The 14,600-nt window shown below is 39.7% G+C and overlaps 1 protein-coding gene across 1 annotated transcript in view; it reads right to left on the bottom strand.

Annotated features, from left to right (window-relative positions):
* PGR (progesterone receptor) overlaps positions 1-14,600 on the bottom strand; it is a 760,964-nt gene that overhangs the window by 113,798 nt on the left and 632,566 nt on the right. The window lies entirely within an intron of this gene.

The raw sequence follows: 14,600 nt of genomic DNA, 5'->3' as shown, positions 1-14,600 counted from the left end.
ACATATTGGGTGTACACACAGCCCCCGCGCTCTAGTCTTCGAGGCTCCTGCATAACAGCAGAGATTCGATTCTGCTCGCGAGACCTCATTGCACATTACTCCCCTGAGGCGGAAGCCGGGGGATAGAATTGAGCTGTGAAAGCGTTTTGCTAGAAATTGCCTGATTAGTTTTAATAATATTAATTTGCGCCTTAAAGTGTTTTGAATTTTAAAAGAGCACTGCCCACAGATAACCACTATCATTTGACTGCTTAACACTGTAAAATCGCCCAACACCCAGCCGATTAAGGTGCTGAGTGAGAGGCGGCAACTTGGCGGACATATTGGGCGTACACACAGCCCCTGCGCTCTAGTCTTCGAGGCTCCTGCATAAAAGCAGAGATTCGATTCTGCTCGCGAGACCTCATTGCACATTACTCCCCTGAGGCGGAAGCCGGGGGATAGAATTGAGCTGTGAAAGCGTTTTGCTAGAAATTGCCTGATTAGTTTTAAAAATATGAATTTGCGCCGCAAAGTGTTTTGAATTTTAAAAGAGCACTGCCCACAGATAACCGGTATACTTTGACTGCTTAACACTGTAAAATCGCCCCACACCCAGCCGATTAAGGTGCTGAGTGAGAGGCGGCAACTTGGCGGACATATTGGGCGTACACACAGCCCCCGCGCTCTAGTCTTCGAAGCTCCTGCATAAAAGCATACGGTGATACCTCCGCGCAGCGGACGCGATCAGCGGGCGCGCCGGAAGCGCGCCGAAGTCGAGCCAAAGTCCAGCCCGTCTGCGCCCGTCCGCGCTAAGGACGGGCTGGGGGCTGCATCACCTGTCAAAAATGCTACCAGGTCAGATGTCTAGAGAAAAACTATTGTCTCTGAATAATAACCCTATGAATTGTAATCATGTCATAGAAGTCGCCAAATGGCTAGGACCTATCACGTGCACGATATGCAAACACACATTACAATCTCATGTCAAAGACACACCTAAAATTAGATATAATACCATCAAAGGTGGACTAATCAATGCACGCTCTATGTGTAAGAACGCACTACACATATACGATCTGATCTCAGAGAACAATTTGGACTGTCTCATGATCACAGAAACGTGGCTGAGAGAATGGTCCAATCCAGACATCACATGTGCACTACCACCCGGCTAAAAGATACAAAGACTTGACAGACCTATACAAAGAGGAGGGGGGATTGCTGTCATACATCGCGAGACCCTCACCTGTAGCATCTCTGAACTACCTGATATTAAAGGGGCTGAAAGTATAGCCTTTAATCTACAGGCCCATGACTCCTTCACGTTCTCGGGAGCATTAATCTATCGCCCACCAGGTCAAATGAAACATTTCCTGGACAGTATGGGGGAAGTAATTACCGCACTGACGCTCAAAGCAGCGAACTTCACATTACTGGGAGATGTAAATCTGCATCTTGACAACATGACTGACCCAAATGTACTATGCTTTAAAGACATTATGCAGGTGCTAGGGCTTACAATTCTTACGAATGACCCCACACATACAGCGGGCCACATATTAGATTGTATCTATTCCAATCTTAATACCATCAAAGTATCCACTCCCCTGCCCCAGACCTGGACCGACCATAACTTTATAGCATTTCATATCACAACGGAAGAAACCAACATTACACAATCTAATGGACCCAGAAATGAGAAGCCAACTCCTTGTTGGACTAAAATCATTGAGCACCCGGACTTACCAAAATGGGCTAAAGAGAAAAAACCACTGATAACTGGTAATGTGACTAGCGACAACCTTAGTTACGAAAAGTGGATGAGATCCATAGGGGAGAAAATGACCTCTGGAGGAGCCAACAAATCCAAATCTAAACCTACACAAGGGAAAAGTTCAGCACCTTGGTACACCAATGAACTAAAAGACTCATTACGTAGAGTACGCAAACTAGAACACAAATGGCGTAAGTACTACAATAAGGATGACCAGTACAACTTTAAAACAGCAAGACAAAACTATCATGCACAAATCAAACGTACCAAAATAAATTGCTTTACAAATAAGATAGAAGAATCTCAGAACAACCACAAGGAGATATTTTGGGTGGTTAAAAGCTTTCGAGACCTAAAGTTTTTGTCTCAGGAAATACCTCCATCACAGATTTTCTGCAATGAGATTGCAGACTATTTTGAACAGAAAATTGTCAACATTACGATGAATTTCCCAGTCATCCCTTCAAATAATGAAAACATAGCCTTACAAAATAATTCAGAGATAACCAGATGGAACACTTTTACCACAATTGATCTGGCTGACATATCACAAACTATGTCAAAAATCAAATCTGGCTCACCACTAGACCCCTGTCCCCCCGCACTGGTCCATGCAATTAAAGATGAGGTGAATCCCATGATTAACACCATTGTTAATGCATCACTCCAATCGGGTGAAATCCCCAGCATATGGAAGACGGCGATTGTAAAACCACTACAAAAAAAGATCCTACATGACCCATCTGTCCTAACAAATCTGAGACCCATTTCACAACTCCCCGCCCTATGTAAATGTGCTGAAACCTTAGTCAACAAGCAACTCTCAACATTCTTAGAGGAAAATAACATCTTACATCCAAATCAGGCAGGTTTTAGAGCTAACCACTCTACAGAATCAGCACTTCTGTCAACAACAGAAACCATAAGAGAAGCACTAGATCAGGGGAAGAAGGCAGTCCTAATTCTCCTCGATCTATCTGCAGCATTCGACACGGTGTGCCATGCCATCTTATTACATCGCTTGGCTGAAGCTGGCATAGGGGGCACCACCGTGTTGAACTGGTTTAAAAACTTTCTGTTACACAGAAAACAGATAATCAGATTGGGCCAATTCCACTCAGAGGAGAAGGAGATCAGGTCAGGGGTGCCGCAGGGCTCTAGCTTGAGCCCTATCCTATTCAATCTGTATATGGCACCCCTGATCAATCTAATTGCCTCCTATAATGTAAGCACAGTTGCATACGCAGACGACACCCAATTGGTCCTAGTTCTGGATGATGATACAGATAGGGCCGAACAGGTCCTGAAAGAGTGTCTGACTGCGACTTTCAAATGGATGCATGACAACCATCTTAAATGCAACTCTGCCAAAACAGAGATCCTTCCATTCGGAAAAAACAATATCTTCTCCCCACACACTTGTTGGCCTCTGGATGCGGAAGCCCCACCAAACACCATCAGAGCAACACGAAACCTAGGAATAAAATTCGACGACATGCTATCTTTCAAACAACAAACGAAGGAAGTTGCTGCAGTCTGTTTTAACATCATCAAAGGCCTTCGCAAATTCTTTGACTACCTGCCTTTGCCCGCCCGTCGCACAGTAGCAATTGCTCTCATAACATCGAGAATTGACTACTGCAACAGTCTGTATGCAGGGGAGGCGAAATCTACCCTGCATAAACTACAGATGGTTCAAAATGCGGCGGCCCGGCTGGTGTTGAGATGGCCCAGAAAGTCATCAGCATTAGCCGCCTTGGACATGTTGCACTGGCTCTTCATCCAGAAACGTATACTATTCAAGATCCTCCTAATTACATTCAGAGGCTTTCATAACCGTGGCCCAAAATATCTGTGTAATAAATTTCACAGATACCATCCGAACAGAGAACTCAGGTCAGCTACGGCCAACTTAATGTCCATCCCTAAGTTCAGACTGGCCACAAAAGGCGGAAAATCACTAGCTGTCCTAGGCGCTAAAGCCTGGAACATACTTCCGGCTCACCTCAGAGCAACCTCATCAGAAAAAACCTTTAAAAAATTACTAAAAACTTGGATCTATGGATTGTCCGAATCAAAGTGCAAAACCCTTGTTTAAATGACACCTAAAGCTCAGTCAAAACCACCTGACAACTATTAGCAACTAAGTCACAGCGCCAAGATGCTCCCTGGAGTGTGCGTGCGCTATATAAAAACCCCCAAACATCAAACATCAAACATCAAACGGTGGCCACCCCACGGCTAGAGTTTGCAGATCTTGCTGAGGCCGCAGTGTGGGGGACAGCAGTGACTGCTGGGGTCGCGGCAGGATGGGTGGGCCAAGGCTTTTCACCACTGAGCACTGTGTGGCCCCAGCCCCCAGCTGTCGGCTCCTACTTCTACAACTGTTGTTGTTGGCCACAACACCAGTACCCAACTCAGCTGGAACTCGCCCCCTCACAAGAGGACGTGCCAGGAGGAGAGGGGCACATTGACATCTAATCTTTCCAGTGCTGGAGGGTGCGGCACAGGAGGGAACTGCAACCTACTAGTCCCTACAACTCCAAGGGTACACTCCTAATTCAGCCTAAAGCACCGAGGGGGACCACCACCTGCAGGCCGGATAACACCTTCCCCAAAAGGAACGTCAACTAGAAGATTGGAACAAACTCAAGCTTGCTCTCACAGTAGCCTGACTGCCTGACCACTTGACTGCCTTTCTTGGCCCAAACAATTGTAGCAGCCTTAAACCAAATATCTAGCTGCTTGGAAAAAAAACAATAAAGGGCACAAACAAGGACATAAATAAAGGGTCCAACCCAGAACGGCAATTACAACAAAATACAAAGTAAAATACTGAATACAGGAACACAGGAATACAAATCAAATCAAACGCAATCTGAGCACAAACCCGAAGAAAAGGGGTATCAAATAATTATGTGCGCAACCATCACTTAACCCTCGCAGCCACAGACCGACGGGACTGTCAGATCCAAGAAGGCTAGGCTGGGGCAAGTGTCACTGTCAAGTGTCCTACGGTATCTACGGAAACTCACAAATCACAGAGGAGAAGAAAAAGATGAGATCAGGCAGAGTCAGGTGGACTCCGAATCAGCCCCAGAAGCCTAGCAACATGAAGAAAGGTGCAAAAAAACAAAATACAAAACAACCAGCAAATGCTGCAGACCGGGCCAAAACTCAAAAGAGTCCTTTAATTTCGCCAAGTTTAATAATGTTTAGGAATTCAGAAATAAAGTGAGACGAGAAAACAAACTCCAGCTTCTGCTTCCTCAAAGACCCTGGAGCCACAAACTACTTGATGCCTAGAGAGGTGCCAGGCCTTCTGACGCCAATAGCCCCTCAGAGAATGGCATACAAAGCTACCAAAAAAGAGAAGCAAAAAGACCCCAAAAACAACGTAAAGGACCCAAATAGCCCAAAGAGCCAGGCAATCTGTCAAAACTTGGGCTAGGTAGACAGGGACCTGGGCACCCCAAAGGAAGAAACAAGGAAAATATGTAAGGCCCATGGGAAACCACCCACACTTAAGAATTACACAAAGAGGAAATAATAGAGGGTCCAACAAACAACAATGACATCACGAGTGAAAACAAGATCGCAGTTCAACACCTATCTCAGCTCGGGAAAGAAGGGAGCAATGGAGGAGAAATTTTAAAAGCTCAGTCAACAAACCTATGCATATGCCAAAAAAGTACACTCTACTCCACCTACATTACAATACGAAACAATACAAGTGCCTACAACTGTAGCCCAGGTTCATCAGACAAACCTAGATTAATTAGAAGGCTCAGAAAACTCATGGCTGAGAACAATAAGGCTCAAACCTAATAAGGAGACATTACAAGAGACAGATTTAAAAGACTCAATCAGCGGGGATGCCTACAACTTCCCAACGCAAAGTAATAGGGAAACAAATGGCCCGAACAGTAAGCAAAATACACCCAAAGTGACTCTTACCACAGGACACTAGCCAAGTACACAATCGAAATCAACCAACTAACCTGGAACCAAAATCCACACAAACACAAGACTAAATATTTAGCGACACAAGCAGCTACTTGGAGCTCTTTATAACACTACTACTCACAGTACAATAATCTACAAAGGCACTCAATTTGCAATCGGATAAACTGGAAATTCAAATTGAATTAATGAACATCACAACGCTACACATCGCAGGGATAAACACGAAATTGGATAATCTTAATAATTTTATAACAAGAGCACAATTCAAATGTTCACTGTAGCAAAGATCCTGTGCCTGTGGCCTGGTAATCAACACATTGAGCCTCCGATAAACTCTATTAGAACAAATATTAGCTCTCAAAAAGCTAAATACAACTCCTATCAAGCACACTGTTACCAAGCCTGAAGCACAAATAGCAATTCTTTCACAGGCCGCACGGAACGACGACCACAAGGTAACACAAACATCAACTGAGCCACAAAGATCTCTGGAAACGAAGGTAGCACCTGCAGAGACTATGCAGTAAAATCGGAAGAACGCAACCCTACTAAGCAAACAAGAAGATAGAAAAAGAGCGAAAGGAAAGCAAGAAATGAAATAATGCTCCGAGTAAATCAGTAAGCAACCAAAATATACCCAATATTTAGCTCATCCAGGGAGACCAAAGCAAAAACATACCTTACCAGGAGCAGACACTTTGAGTGTAAACCAGAAGGACTGGGACACGGAAATGGATATCCTGGAAGAAGCGGACCAAAACAGACCAAGGGGTGCTAATCACTACAGTGCCGCAGGCCCTGAACTTTGTGGAAAAGCAACTGCACATACTTGGGGAGGCCTAGTATCTGCATAAGAAATGGAACAACAAAAACGACCCAAGGCAGTGAAAAAACCTTTGAGACATTGGAAAAAGGGAAAAAAGTAACAAGACAGAAATACACTACAATCAACAAACATAATAACCCAGGGCATCAAGCCTTGTGGAACAAACCCGAAGCCCAAAGACCTGCTAGGAGGAAGAATGCACAAGACTAACTTACGTACTGGCAAAGACTCAACGAATGAGGACTCCACACAGCAAGGAAGGCCAAAAAAAGCCCAAGGCATGACAGAAATGAACAAGCCAGGAATTAGAGCTCACCAAGAAACATGCAACCAAGATAAGATCCAGAGATACCATCTCCTGCATTTAAGACCCCATCTCCCAAAGTCAGCAGAAAGAGCGTTATGCAATAAGAAAACCTTAGATCACATACAAAACAGCAACAACACAAGCTCAACAGAATGTAAACAAGTGAATTTGTCATGGGTAATCCCCAGAGAAACCAAGCCTGGCAACCTAGAACAGGATAAAATAACAAAACATAAAGAGACCATTCAGAGTAACTTGCCTCCATCAGAAACCTTAATACACAACACAAGTAAGGGCAGAATGCATCGACAAGGAAAATTCAGACTGCAAAAGCCTACTATTGCGGAAGAAGAAGAAGAACAAGAAGAGGCAACCTGTGTAAAAACCCGGCATGGTGGACTATCAACTCAGCAAATATTTTTAACACCAGAATACAAATCCCACGGCCAGCACGACATACTCAATAGGGGCAATATATTAAAATTGCTAACCAACATCCCTGCTTTATAAAACTAAAGTCAATCCAACTCCTTGCATTGGAATTTTGCCAGAAGAGAAAAGAAAACAACAACAAACAAATGCTCACCACATGCAATCAGTTGAAATCGGCCAGCTCATTATGAGCTCCAACCTACAATTTGAATCCTGGGATATAAAACTATCCAAGCCCACTATACCACGACAAAAAGGCTGAAGCAGAATCTGACAACAACCAAATGACCTGGCTCCCGGGAATCTTGAATAAAGCGAAGGGTAACTGACCATCAGACAGACAGACTGCCAAATCCAAAAACTAGAAACTTCCACCTCCTCTCTTCGAACAGAGCCGGAGCGAAAAAATGGCTGGAAGAAGGCAGCCCCCCTCAAGCCTGGGCAACATATGACATAATTGCCCTCCAAGAGTCATGGGCAATGCAGGATTCACAAATTTCAACACTCCAGCAGAGAAACATAGAAAACACGGATGCTCGAAAGGTGGCCTGGCAGTCTACGTGTCTACAGACCTAAAACATCAAATCAGAGCAGATAGCCTCTTCCGGGCCAAATGTGCAATTAATTAAACTCATGTTCATTGCCATGGAGAAACCAAGAACAGTATTATTGATTAAAACGTATGCACATCCAAAGGCCCAAAGGAAAAAAGCTCATACGCCCATTTAATAGCCACAATCTCGGACATAAGAAGCACTAACCCCTCCTGGGACATAGTGCCAACAGGGGACTTCAACTCTAACTTAATCTACACACCGGATGAAGATGAGAAACTAGCCACTGATAACAAATGCTGGAATGTACAACCTCAATACCAACTTAGGACTGCACTTCCTGATCTCACAGGGCGACACTTGGTGAAATCACTAGAACACCTGCGCTTGGAGTCATAAATGGCAGGACAACAGAAGACACCCCACGCAAACATACCTTTTTCGGAGGGATGTCGCAATCCAGACTCGAGTACACAGTAATTTTTATTACCACTGGTGCCTCTTCTCCTTCAATTTCAATTAAATTCACCACCAGGAGTGATCACTCCTATTAACACAATTATTTTAACTTAAACTTAACCAAACACCATATTAATCAGGCAACAAGTGAAGAATCCAATCAATTGACCTAAAACGGCTTAAATGGACTAATGAAACCATCGAGGAGCACCAAAACAAACTACAAAGGCTCATAAAAGCAAGTGCGACAAGGGCCCAACTAAGACAACAGTCTGGATAAACTTCAAAGTGAAATTAACAACACCAATGACTGGAAAACTAAAACAGGTACCCAGACAAAAAACACAACAGGGTACAAACAAGTGAGGTTCTCAAACTGAAACACAAACTAAGAAAAGCTGTCAGGAAACTTAAAAGAATGGACCTGGACCACACAGGATAGGACATTGTACATAACCTGAGGAAACTGTACAAAAAGAAGTTATGGGAGTATAAAAGAAGGCGTGATGACAAATATGGGCCAAAATTATTATATAGTGCCAAAAAAACGAACTCCAGCACATTTTGGGAAACGATTAACAATCTGAACAGGCCAGTTAACGCTCTAACCTTAAACGTACAAGAGTACAAGTGGGCAAAGTTTCTTGTAAAATGATTCACAGAAACTACAAATCCTGGAAACCCTGCTGGTAAGCAGCAAGAATACGTAAATCACCAAGATCTAGAGGTGGTAAAAGACAATGTTGAAAATTCCATACAAGAAAAAGACAGCACTTGATATCTAAAGGTAACATCTGTGTTGCCAGCAGAAAAAATGACAAGGAACTACAACAAAGTCGGCCCTCCCTACCCAAAGGTAAAATCATATATGTCCACCTACGGAGCAGAACACGTAATAAGTATAATACGGAAAGGCAGAGGAGATGGAGTGCCAGGACCCAATGGCATTCATAAAGCAATCGTCAAAAATTACCCATTCTTTTAGAGTAACCGTCTAACGAGCCTATTAAAAAAAAAAAAGAGCGTCTAAATCAAATCCCATCCAGCTAGCAACGCTCAATAATCACACCGATATACAATGGAGGGGACAGAACAAGTCCAGCAAATTACAGGTTAATTACATGACTGGATTTAGAAGCAAAGAATTATGCCTCTCTGATCATGGAAGACCTAACAGATTGGTCAAATAATTTAACTTGATTCCTGTCAACAAGACAGGGTTCAGAAAAGGGATCAGGATGATTACAAATATTCTAACCCTTTCATGTATAGCTGACAAGTACAAGTGGAGAAAACAACAACTGTACCTCTGCTTCATAGATCTAAAGGCTGCATTTGATAGTATGAATCATCACCTCCTATGAGAGAAGGTGAAAGCTTGGAATATTCCTGAGAGAATATTAAAATAAATACTGCTCCTTTATTCCTATACATGGAAGAGAACTTATCTGGGAGATGGCTCAAGGCTATCTAGAAAAGTGATCACAAACAAAGGCTTAAAACTAGACTTGACCCATCGGCTTGATAAGATCAATTCTCAACCACAGCAACTGGGAACATTATTACTATTGCATCTCTCACATGCAGACAACTTAGTCCTAATGAGCCTAACTAAGACCAGCCTCCGCAGGTCACTCACAGACATGGCAAAATACATAACAACCAACAAACTAGAAATCCAAACACCCAAAAGTAAAACAATGCTCATCAGCAATTACCCAACTGCCAAACAGAAAATATGGCTAGAGGAAGTAACTAATTATAAATGCTTGGAGTTTTAAAATCGACAACAGACTAAACAGCACAGATCAGAAAATGTATATGTCACAGAGAACTAGTGAACTAACGTTTGCCTTCAGGACCCTGGCAAGAAAAACTGAAGGGGCCATCATTTAAACCTTTGCTTGCAGTGATATTGGCCAAAATGCTTCCAACAATAACATATGCCAGTATTGCACTACAAAGCAAAGACTATAAACTTCTAAAGAAACTACTAGTCTCTATAAATAAAAAGGTTTCCCAGATACATCAGTCCACTTCCCCAGCACAAGTGAGACTTGAATTTGGTTTAATAAACAAAACAATGGGAAGGTTGTATGCAACAATGTAGCTTTGGTGCTGACTGAAACAGAATACAGCTAACTCCACACTGAACAAAGCTCGCTGGGCGGAATTAGACAACGACAGAAAATTACCATACAAGCAATACCTCCAAAAAGCTCTACCAACAACTTGCACAGGTGAGCTTGGAACAATAACTTGACTTATTCAACCTTCAAGCAAGTCATAAACAAAACTGCAACATTTTACTCCTTGTTAGTTGGTAAAAACATCTTCAGTGAGAGAACGCACGCTTGGATGGTGATCTAAAATTATAGGATCCTTGCACCGGCACCTTATCTAAGTATCATATTCTCGATCCACCGAAAAAGACATCTGATGGCTCTTCACTTTGGAAAACTATCATTGACTGAAGACCAGCCAACCTGGGTCCACAAAGGGCCGACTCTGCGGCAGTAACAAGAGGGCTTTATTCATCAAATTTGGACATGTCCCAAACTTTGCACAGCACGAGTCAGATTTATGAAAAGCGCTGAACACCACAAGAAAAAGGACATGCAGAGCGACCATAATAGCAGGGCTGGACCCGTCTAGACCGGTCTGAACTGTCAACTGATAACATTTCTTAACCACCATGATCTTGAACTGAAACAGAAACTCTAGCTACAAAGCAGACAGAGAAATCAACAATATGTTGATTTCTCTGTTATTCAGGATCCCTAAGTGGAGAATGTATGTAACCTTACATTTAGGCCTGAAAAGTAACTCTTAACGGAGTCGCGGAACACTGACACCTTACGATTTGGGAAGTGCTTATTGCACGATACAAACCCCAATGGTATAACAACTGAGAATGTAAAGCTTTTGATTTTTATGAAAATGAAGACATTTTATTGCTTACTTTTACTCATGCAATAAACTGTAAAGGTTTTAACTAACTAAACAATAAACATTTATTATCATTCTCGTTACCATTATTGGTCGCAGAGGCACAGTAAGCACAGGACCAACATCTGGGCATATCTGTTCCACTTAGAGCTTCACAATGAAAAATAAGAATAGTTAATGGATGGAATGCTTGAATTAATCCCATCCTTTGGTACTTATTTACACCTTCTTCCCAGTGATTGCTTTTTGTTCACTGTAAAAACATTCACCCCCAGTCAACAGATCTGGGTTTAATCCATTGTTTTTTGTCCATCACGCCACCCTAGTTTGGACACAGCCATATGCAAATCAGTCTTGACCCTGCTCCTCATGGGGTTCCAGCTGCATCACTGTGGCATAATTTCTGGTGCAGACATGGAGTAAGGCTCACTTATCATGGTGGAAGAGCTATTGAAAGATTCCCAGTCCAGTCTAGTGCCAGAGATTTGTAAGGAAAGAGGAGTATGCAGTTACAAATATCCATCAGAAATAGATTCTACATTACTACTTTAAAAATGTTTAGTGGAGATTTTGAGGATTTATAATACTGATTCATTTACCTCGCCCTGTGCAGCTTGTGGGAGTTTTGTTTTTTTAATTCCTGGTGCTCCCTTTTCTCTGTTTGCATTGTTTTCTGGGCTGTAGTCTAATTCTCTGCTGCACAAAGCACCACCCCGAACCCACACATTTCCATAGATTCTGGGTGCAGCCAACTTCAATTTGCAGAATCAGCTTTTGGTGCATGTCTGACCTTGGTACTTCTCCTGTTTTCCATTGGTTCTACACCTAACCTATTTACATTGTAGAAAGACACTTTTGATCGACGGTATATAGTCTTTAATGATAATCACCATTACTTAAAAAAGATATATCATGGTCACATGACCACGTCTCTCCGTACATTTGTCACCATAGGATTGGCAGAGTGGTACACAGTCAAAATATTGAGTTTTAAATTTCGACCTACCAAAATATCGTGTTTGAAATTTCGAAGGCGCAGAATATCGATGTCAAGAATATCGTTGGACAGAATATCGACCCTAAGGTAAGTAATATCGAAATTCTTTTTATCGATGTAAGTAATATCGAAGTTAGTAATATCGATAGCATATATATCTATGTAACTAATTTCGATGACACTAATATCGATATTTGTATTTTTTTGTTCTTTATTATGTATGTGTTATATGTTTTACTTAAGTATTTAAAGTAAATTATATGATATGTGTATTAATTTTATATATTTATACATTTATTTATAAGTAAATTATATATTTTAGTACCGGAGCGGGTTGTGGGTTCATAGGGGAATAGGGTGGGAAGTAATTTAATTGTAATTACTAAAATATTTATTTATGTATAATTTATTTTGTAATTAATTATTAATTGGCAATTATTTTAAATGATAAATTAATTATTTAATTGGTAATTAATGTTAATTTTAATTAAATTTTATGTTTTAGTACCGAAGCGGGTTGTGGGTTTATAGGGGAATAGGGTGGGAAGTAATTTAATTTTAATTAATAAAATATTTTTTTATGTATAATTTATTTTGTAATTAATTATTAATTGGCAAGTAATTATTTTAAATGATAAATTAATTATTTAATTGTTAATGAATGTTAATTTTAATTAAATATTATGTTTTGGTACTGCAGCGGGTTGTGGGTTTATAGGGGAATAGGGTGGGAAGTAATTTAATATTAATTAATAAAATATTTGTTTATGTATAATTTATTTTGTAATTAATTGTTAATTGGCAAATAATTATTTCAATTGATAAATTAATTATTTAATTGGTAATTAATGTAAATTTTAAATACATGTTATGTTTTAGTACCTGAGTGTGTTGTGGGTTTATAGGGCTATTGGGTGGAAAGTAATTTTATTGTAAATATTTAATTATTTATACATTTTTAGTTTTGGATAATTAATGTATTAAATAATTATAACTTGGTAAATAATTATTTTAATTGATAATTATTTTTTAAATTGTCAATTAATATTTGTACTTAGTAAACATTTTTAATAACTAGAAAAACGAATTAATTAATTGTTAAACATTTTATTTAAAAAATATTAATTCGTATAATGTATTTTAATTTTTAATATTGATTTAAATTTAAATAATATGTTATTGTTATGCTACATAATTTATTCTTTAATATTTATTATTTGGTGAGTAATATTTAATAAATATTATTTATTGGTGTTTGTTGTTAATTTATTGTCAAATAATTATTCAAATGTAATTGGTTTTATTAATTATTAATTGTTTTTCATTGATGTTGATGTATTTGAAAAATAAATTATACATTATTCCAAAAATAAACATTATTTAGAAGTATGTTAAAATAAAAATCTATGTTATTAAATGCTGGGAGTGGGAATAGTCATTTTTACCTACCCGCTATCCAACGCTTTCCCTACTGTTGCACCCACTGGAGTGGGAATAGTAATTTTTACCCGTACGCTATCCAACGCTTTCCCTACTGTTGCACTCACTGGAGTGGGAATAGTAATTTTTACCCACCCGCTATCCAACGCTTTCCCTACTGTTGCACTCTCTGGAGTGGGAAAAGTAATTTTAACCCCTACACTATCCAACGCTTTCCCTACTGTTGCACCCTTTGGAGTTGGAATTGTAATTTTTACCCTTACGCTATCCAATGCTTTCGCTACTGTTGCGCCTACTGGAGTTGGAATAGTAATTTATACTCTTATGCTATCCAACGCTTTCCCTACTGTTGCACTCACTGGAGTGGGAATAGTAATTTTTACCCAGCTGCTATCCAATGCTTTCCCTACTGTTGCACTCTCTGGAGTGGGAATAGTTATTTTTACTCACCCGCTATCCAACGCTTTCCCTACTGTTGGACTCTCTGGAGTGGGAATAGTAATTTTACCCCCTACATTGTTTTTATGTATTAAATATAAATATTTATTATTATTTATGTTATTATTTTATGAGTGTTGATGTATTTGTAATTTATAGTATTTGTTAATATTTTTCAATTAATTAAAAAAATTATAAATATTATAATTAATTAAATATATATTACATATTGTATGTTTAATTTTTATAAATGTTTAACATTAAATATGTATTATTTGTTCATTTTAAACATTCTAACATATTTTTATATAAGTTTAAATTATATAAAAGTATTATTTACTTTATATTTCTTTATTTAATAACAAAAAATCCGATATATTTAATTACGATATTTTTAACATCGATATTTAAGTTTCGATATTTTTGTACTTACCATGTTGTAGATAGGGTGTCGATATACTTGCATTCGATATTCC

Source organism: Lissotriton vulgaris, chromosome 8 (assembly GCF_964263255.1).
Source record: "Lissotriton vulgaris chromosome 8, aLisVul1.2, whole genome shotgun sequence".
NCBI classification, from domain to species: domain Eukaryota; kingdom Metazoa; phylum Chordata; class Amphibia; order Caudata; family Salamandridae; genus Lissotriton; species Lissotriton vulgaris.
Note: the sequence above shows the minus strand (reverse complement) of the source record. Positions and strands in the feature narration are given on the sequence as shown.